Source organism: Tupaia chinensis, unplaced genomic scaffold (assembly GCF_000334495.1).
Source record: "Tupaia chinensis unplaced genomic scaffold, TupChi_1.0 Scaffold142854_1, whole genome shotgun sequence".
Taxonomy (NCBI): Eukaryota; Metazoa; Chordata; class Mammalia; order Scandentia; family Tupaiidae; genus Tupaia; species Tupaia belangeri.
The window spans coordinates 613,857-620,664 of NW_006202699.1; the positions used below are offsets into that span (position 1 = coordinate 613,857).

At 45.9% G+C, this 6,808-nt stretch overlaps 1 protein-coding gene across 1 annotated transcript in view; it reads right to left on the bottom strand.

The window, feature by feature from the left end:
- LOC102501221 (pulmonary surfactant-associated protein D) overlaps nucleotides 1–617 on the bottom strand; it is an 11,065-nt gene extending 10,448 nt beyond the window's left edge. Inside the window, exon 1 of the mRNA XM_006163750.3 lies at nucleotides 509–617. The gene's annotated coding sequence lies outside the window, so the exon portion shown is untranslated. The remainder of the gene's footprint in view (nucleotides 1–508) is intronic.
- Between the last annotated feature and the right edge of the window lie 6,191 nt (nucleotides 618–6,808).

The window sequence follows — 6,808 nt, forward strand, 5'->3', positions numbered from 1 at the left end:
TGTTCATCTAAAGTTTTAGAGGTAAATTTTGTTTAAAAAAAAAAAAAAAAAGCAACTCCTCCAGGCATTGGCCAGAAAATCAGATATCTAATCCAGTAAATTCATTTTTTAAACAAAGACTTGAGACCATGAGAGAAGTGGGTTTATTCATTTTCTAAGGAAGTTGGTGCCAAGATAGGTTTAGAACTCAGGCATGCAAGTGCCTGGTCTGTTTCTCCTCCCCGGTCTTCTTCTGAAAAAAATCAGAGACAGAGGCGCCAAGAGAGACGTTGACATTGTGCCTTCTGCCCGAAGTTTCCACACACGGAGGCTGGGACTGTGTGAGTGTCACAACCCCTTCCCCTCTCACCAAGTGTGGGCAGTGGAGCACCTGTCCGTGCCTGTAGCCCACACCCACACCTCCCAGACCTGTCCGGCTCCACAGGACCTCCCTCCCTCCCTCAACTCCAGTAGGGTAAGCAGGAGAGATGGCTGGGGAATATTCACACCAGGAAAACGAGATACTCACAGCTTTCTTCCTCCAGGGCCCCAGGAGCTTCAGGCAAACTAACCTTTGCCTGGCCGCATGCGATATTTATGCCTGCTTTGGAGCCCGAGCTGCCTGGCCCTATCTTTCCTGGTAATTATCTTCAGGAAATGGGGCAATTTTCTTCCTTGTTGGCTCGTTCACTGTTACCCCCACTCGAGTTCTGGAAATGTGCCCTGATATGTACAGCTGCATGCCAATCACCTTAGAGCTGACAGCACTCTCGGTCCACAGTCTCCCCTGCCCTCACTGCAGTCTTGTGAGTTACACAGTATCACTAGTGTCTGTGTTGTTGTTTTTAAAAGTTTATTATTTCTTCTGAGAGAGAGCAAGAAGAGAGAGGCATCCCTAGAAGGGTGTTCAAACTGCCACCTACCCCAGTCTCAGACAGCTCAGGTCACCTGGAGAGCTTAGAGGCCCTAGGACACAAACCCAGAACCCTCCCATGTGTGTCTGAAGCAGGAAGGGATGGCTTTTGGGCTCTGGACCATGTGGGTTCAAGGCTTCTGCAGAAAAAAAAAATTCAAGAGTGATGTAGTGATTAAAAACAAAAGAAACGTTATTGGGCAAGAAGCGGAAGGACAGCTCCTTGGGAGAGGAAGAGTGGGAAGCAGCAGCTTCCATGGGGCTTTTATTGGCCTTAATTAATGAGATGTTGAATGTGGGTGGGCTATGCACAGGAATTTGGGAGAAGGGGTAGTCTAGAGGTTGACCCAGAGAACTCCAGTGCATTCAGTTAAGATTGTGGCTAGCAAAGTCCCCTATCTCCCATCATTATGTGCTAACACATTAAAATGAAGGTGCCCAGGAGGGGTCATTCCTTGTGCAGTCTTGGCTCCAACCGGTTTCAACCAGCTGCATTTTGGCATCCTTTTCAAGTGGCAGTAGATCTCCTGAGATTCAGCATCTGGTCTTGTAGGCTCCTACCCCTGTGTGCATCACCACAGTCTCACACTCACACCAGGTGCATGTGTATGTGTGCCCAGGATCCTGAGAGGAGAAGGAATTGTGGCGTGGCCATCCCCCCGGGGGATGATTTCTCGCTTTCTGTCTCTCTGGTGAGCGCATGTGCCCTGTAGCAAAAACCTCTCAAAAAAGAGTAAAGAAAAACACCGTATGCCCCCATTAGTATAGACTGAAGCTCTTACCCTTTAGCAACAGGTAAAGGACTTGATAGCATAACAGAGTAATTGTAGATACTAGAAGCTGCACAGGCAGATGGGTGAGGGAATTTAGGAGAAAATTATTAACAGATACAGAAATGCATGTATTTAAATGGAAGAGGTTATGAAATGGTGTACCACATTAGAGTAAAAATGTTCAGAATTGGATATATAAATGAAACAAAAATTAATGGAACAAATATCTACTGTAGACAACATAATGTAATATCAAATGTTAGAGATGATTAATATGTTTATATCCTTGATTTTTATTATTATTCAAGGTGGGAAAACTACAGCCCTGGTGCATTTCCACAGAGTGTCCCACTGAGAGTAGAAATGTTTGTCATTTTCAGATTTCTTGCCAATAAAACTAAGGTGAGGCACTGATGACATGCTCTTGGCACTCCAGCATCTTCGCTATGACTGCCAGCCCTGTCTGAAGGACAAGCACTTCAGTAGCAGGGAAAGCTCTGAGACTCTGGCCCTGGTGTCACTAGACAGACAGAACCCTCGTACTGTCATCTCAGAGATTTTATCTAAGGCCAGAGTCAGTGGAAGAGGACTCCTAGGAGAAAGAATGGGCCTAAAGGTGGTGAAAATAGTATTTTAAAATTAGTACTTTGGGGTTGTTAAAGGATGTAGGAAAGGCCTCCATACTCCTGCTTCGGTCTCTGTAAACTGTGACCTCATTCAGAAGGCTGCTCTCTGTTTGGTTGCTAGATTACAGCCAACCACAGCAGCGAGGCTTCAGTCAATCACAGGCATCCTGCCTTCTAAACTGTGTTAATGCACAGACTTTGTAATGTAACTAATCCAATTGTTTTTCTACCTCATTCCTTCATTTTGTTTTTGTACATCACTTTTCCTTTCCAAAACTTAAAATACTGCAGGACCATGAGGTTACCCAGAGTTGCTCAGAAGTTAGTCTGGGAAACTGCTTGATTCAAATCATATTAAGACTGGCTCAATTAAACTCCACTAAATTAAACTGTCTTTCTTTCAATGGGATCAAATGTGGAAAGTGTCCTAAAAGCCCTTTTTCTTCCCTTGTTCTTAAAAATGTTACCCAAAGGAATCTGACAAAAGAAAATTGTCACTGCATCCCACTCCTATTCTCATTCAAGCCTTTGAGATGGAATCAGTTCCCTGGAATCGCTACCAGGAAACAACTGGCTACACAGCGCCCATCTAGAATCTAGAATTTAGGCAATGCTGTGTCTGTGCCAGCAGGCTGTCCCACCTGGAGGTGAAACTGCCCCCCCACCCCCAGACATTATTGGATAAATAGGGGCTAGTTTGGTTTATCCCAGTGGTTCTCTGCAGAACAAAGGAGTTTTCAAGTTGTAGGGAGAAGAGCAGGTACTGGAAAACAGTGAAAGGGCAAAAGTGGGAAAATGTGAAAGTTGTTATGTGCCTTGAGAAAACACTTTAGGTCAGGATTGATGTGGTTTTGTTTTTTGTTAGTTTTCCTAGAGAGCACATGTGCTCACCAGAGCGAGAGAAAGGGAGAGGAGGAAGCATTCTCAAATGGTCATGTTGCAATGTCGTCCCCTCCATCTTTCCCTTCTTTTCAGGACTTTGAGTATGCATACACATGCACCTAGCATGTTTCTCAAGATGAAGGGTCCAGGACTAAAACCTCATTGTCATGTGGGATTCAGGTGCCATAATCACCGGGTCATGGAACCAACACAGTCAAGGCTTTTAAACATTGACAGTGTTGTCACTTCAGCCCAGAGAGGTGTTTCCATGATGAAACTGTCTGGTGAGCTAGGGTATGGATCAGTATTCCAGGCCTAGGCACCAGAAGAAAGCCTGCCCCTTCTCCAGGTGTGACAATCTGATTGTAAGGGTCCTGGTCATTGATACAGGGTGGGAGTACAGGAGAATCACTGCGGTGGAGAAATAATTTGCTAGTCAAGACATGGAGATAGTCGACTTTGCCATGTTGGATTGCTCATGGCAGTCAGCAGCTGCATCATTTCTCAAGACAGAAACGCTCAGACACTCTTATTGGTAGTGATGAAGTGGTGATCGTACTTAAGCAAGTGTGTCTTGTGTTCTTATACACATAGCAGAAGATGCAAAATAAAGTCAAAGTGATCAAGAGAATTAACTTCCTGACCAGGTCTTAAAACTGTACACTAGAGGGCTAACAACCAGATGTACGGTTCTTTAAACTCTATGCATTTTTTACTTTGTTTCTTTAAGTTGCTTTATGTATTTTATATAATAGTGAGAAAGATAAATGAAGACAGACTATCTTGGAAAACATCTGCTATATTGTGGTTCCCCCATCAAACTACTTAAGAAAACAAAACAAAACAAAAAGCACAGGCATGTATCGCTACCACACCATTAATATCTTCAGGGACAGGAATTATGGACAGATGTGAAATCCTGCAAACAGCAACAAGTCAATGTGTCTTCACTGGTTCCCAAGGGACCAGTGCTTTCTAATGGGATAGTCTTGTTTCCAAAGAGGAAGAATTCCTTGATGACCCCCTTGTATCGCACTGATGCTGCATTAAAAATGATGGAAGGCACAGACTGGGATGCCAGAAATGAAGCTTCCATGCTCTGATGTTAGTTTGAGAAATATGTGGTTTGAGCTTCCAGGTAGAAGCAAAGAATGAAAGAACAAGGAAACACACTGAAGTTTATTGAGAGGAAGAAGATACATTCCACAGACAGAAAAGGACAGCTCACCAGAGGTCAAAGGTTCAGGTATGTCCCACAGGCAGAGTGGTCCAGTCTGCCAAGAAGGCAAGCTGGTCCCGGTCCTTTCCAGGGTCTCCTTTTCATCTTGCTTAGATCCTTTATTTAGCCAAAATATGTGCCCCAAGTTCCCCTCCAGCTTGTTACTCTTTAATACTGTTTTTTTCCATTTTTATTTTGAGAGTTCGGTGAATGTTACAAAGTAAGTGGTTCTTTGGGTCTTCCTTAACCCTTTGTGTTTTGGTACCCTAACCAACACGTCACACTAATTCTTACATCCTGATGAGACTTTTACATGTTGAGAATATCCTGAAATACTACATCCCTGAGCAGTGGGACAGGAAATCTTCCTCCAGGGGAACCGCATTCAGAAAGACTTGGTAACTTCAAACACCTAAAATGCTAGGATTGACAAAAGTTTATCTAAAAGGCTTGAGGTTGCTGCAGAGTGTTCGTGTGGTAGCCCAAATGCCTGAGGTGGCTCCTCAGGGGTGGTGCCTCCCGTCAAAGGAGTGTCTCAGTATATGCAGGCTGCTGAGATGACCACTCTCCTGCTTCCTGTGAGCCATCACACCCTGGTGCCTGCGCCAGCTGTGGAGAAGGCAGGCTGTGTTTGGCCAGTGCTGACCTCCCAACTGCATGTGCATCACTGGGGGAGGCTAAACAGTCCCTCAGGGCTGCATTGCTGGGCTGGTGTGGGGTAGGAAAGAACTAACATGGACTAGCCTCCCTCCTGGTCTATACAGCTGACACAGGCCCACAGGTGTCAGAGGGCAGGGAGTCTCCCAGCCCAGCCTGAGTAGATGGGGCTGTCAGGACTCTTGGTGCAACCTCAAGAAACTCCCAAAGAAACCCAGAACAAAAGTGTGGTGCTGGGGTGGAGGGAGAGGCAGTACGAGGGCTTCCCCCAGTACACTGGATGCAAGCTGGCAGGTGCTTGGAAGTGCAGGCTCTTCAGACCACAGCAGAGCCGATAAATGCTCGAAGACCTTCCCAGGCACAGCCCTCCTTAAATAGTCACTAGTGCAGAAAATTTGAGAAAAGCCATCGGGTGAGTTTCAGGCAAAAGTCCAAATGCTAACAGGTACTTTAGCCCTCCATAACCCTTTCCCAACATGGCTCTTTCTTCCGCACTCCCTAGTTTTGATAAAAACCTTTTGGTTTCTCAGAGTAATGGCCTTTGTCTCTCCATGATCATGGAGAAAAGCCAGAGAGCCCTCTACACACCTGTATCCCACACCCTACCTTCAGCTTCTCCTGGAACATTTTCATTTCATCATCACATCACACTGGCTGTGGCCAAGAGAATGACATGAGTGGGCGAAACACATCAGTGATTCTTCTTAGGATGGAACCATGGAATATGCCAAATGAGTTCACTGCCCCTGAGGACAGGAAAATGCATTCAAATAGAATGGGGGTGAGGTGCAGTGCCCCTGAGGGAAATGTGCTGGAACTGCTGAAAGTGTTTCTGGTCTGAGTGTGTGGGTGCTGCGTGTTTGTGTGGGCCAGAGACATTACCTGCTTGATTTCAAGGACAGAAACATAACAAGATTCCATCCAATAAACTGTCCTGTAGGATCCTGCCCAGCAGGGCAGCTGCTTCTCATCCTGCAGCTTCAGCAGGGGCTGGTTGGAGAGCATCAGTTGCACAGAGAGCCCCATGGTAGGGGGGGACTCTGCAACCAGCAGGCCATGGACCTGCACAGGTAAGGCTTTTAAACCTTGGTAATGTTATCATCTCAGCCCAGAGAAGTGTTTTGCACAACAAAACTATCTGGTAAGTTAGGGTACGTATCGGCTGGATCCCTGTGGCTGATCAAGGTTTAAGAGCTAGACCTGGCAGCTTGAGAAACACACCAGGTAGTGTGTGTGTGTGCGCGCGCCTCAAATCATGAGAGAATGAAGAAATGACTGTGGAGTGGCTATTCCATCCCCCAGGTGTGCTTTCTCTCTCCCCAACAAGTTATGCACCCTGAGCAAAATAACATAAATAAATAAATAAATAAATTTGCATTGCAAGTAAATGCCCACTGACGGGCAACCCAGCAGAAGAGAACCTTATAATCAGGTAGCTAGGACGATACACTCTGTGGTACAGTAAGCCTCTTTCTCATCACCCCTGCTAAAGCCCAATGGGCTCATCAATGAAGTGGCAGCAATGGAGGTTATCCACGAGTCTCAGTATCATGTACTTACACTCACCAAGGCCAGCCTGGTGATGTCAGCAGATGATGGGGCCATGCAGGCAACACAAGCTGGTAAGGATGCTGCCTCCCATTCTAAGGCAGGGCCTGGACTGGGAAGAAACTGAGGCAAGGCCCAGTTTACGAGCCCTCCCTTGTGTCCTTGAACTGGCCGGTATTCAATTTCTCTGCCGTGAGTTTTACTGTTATTA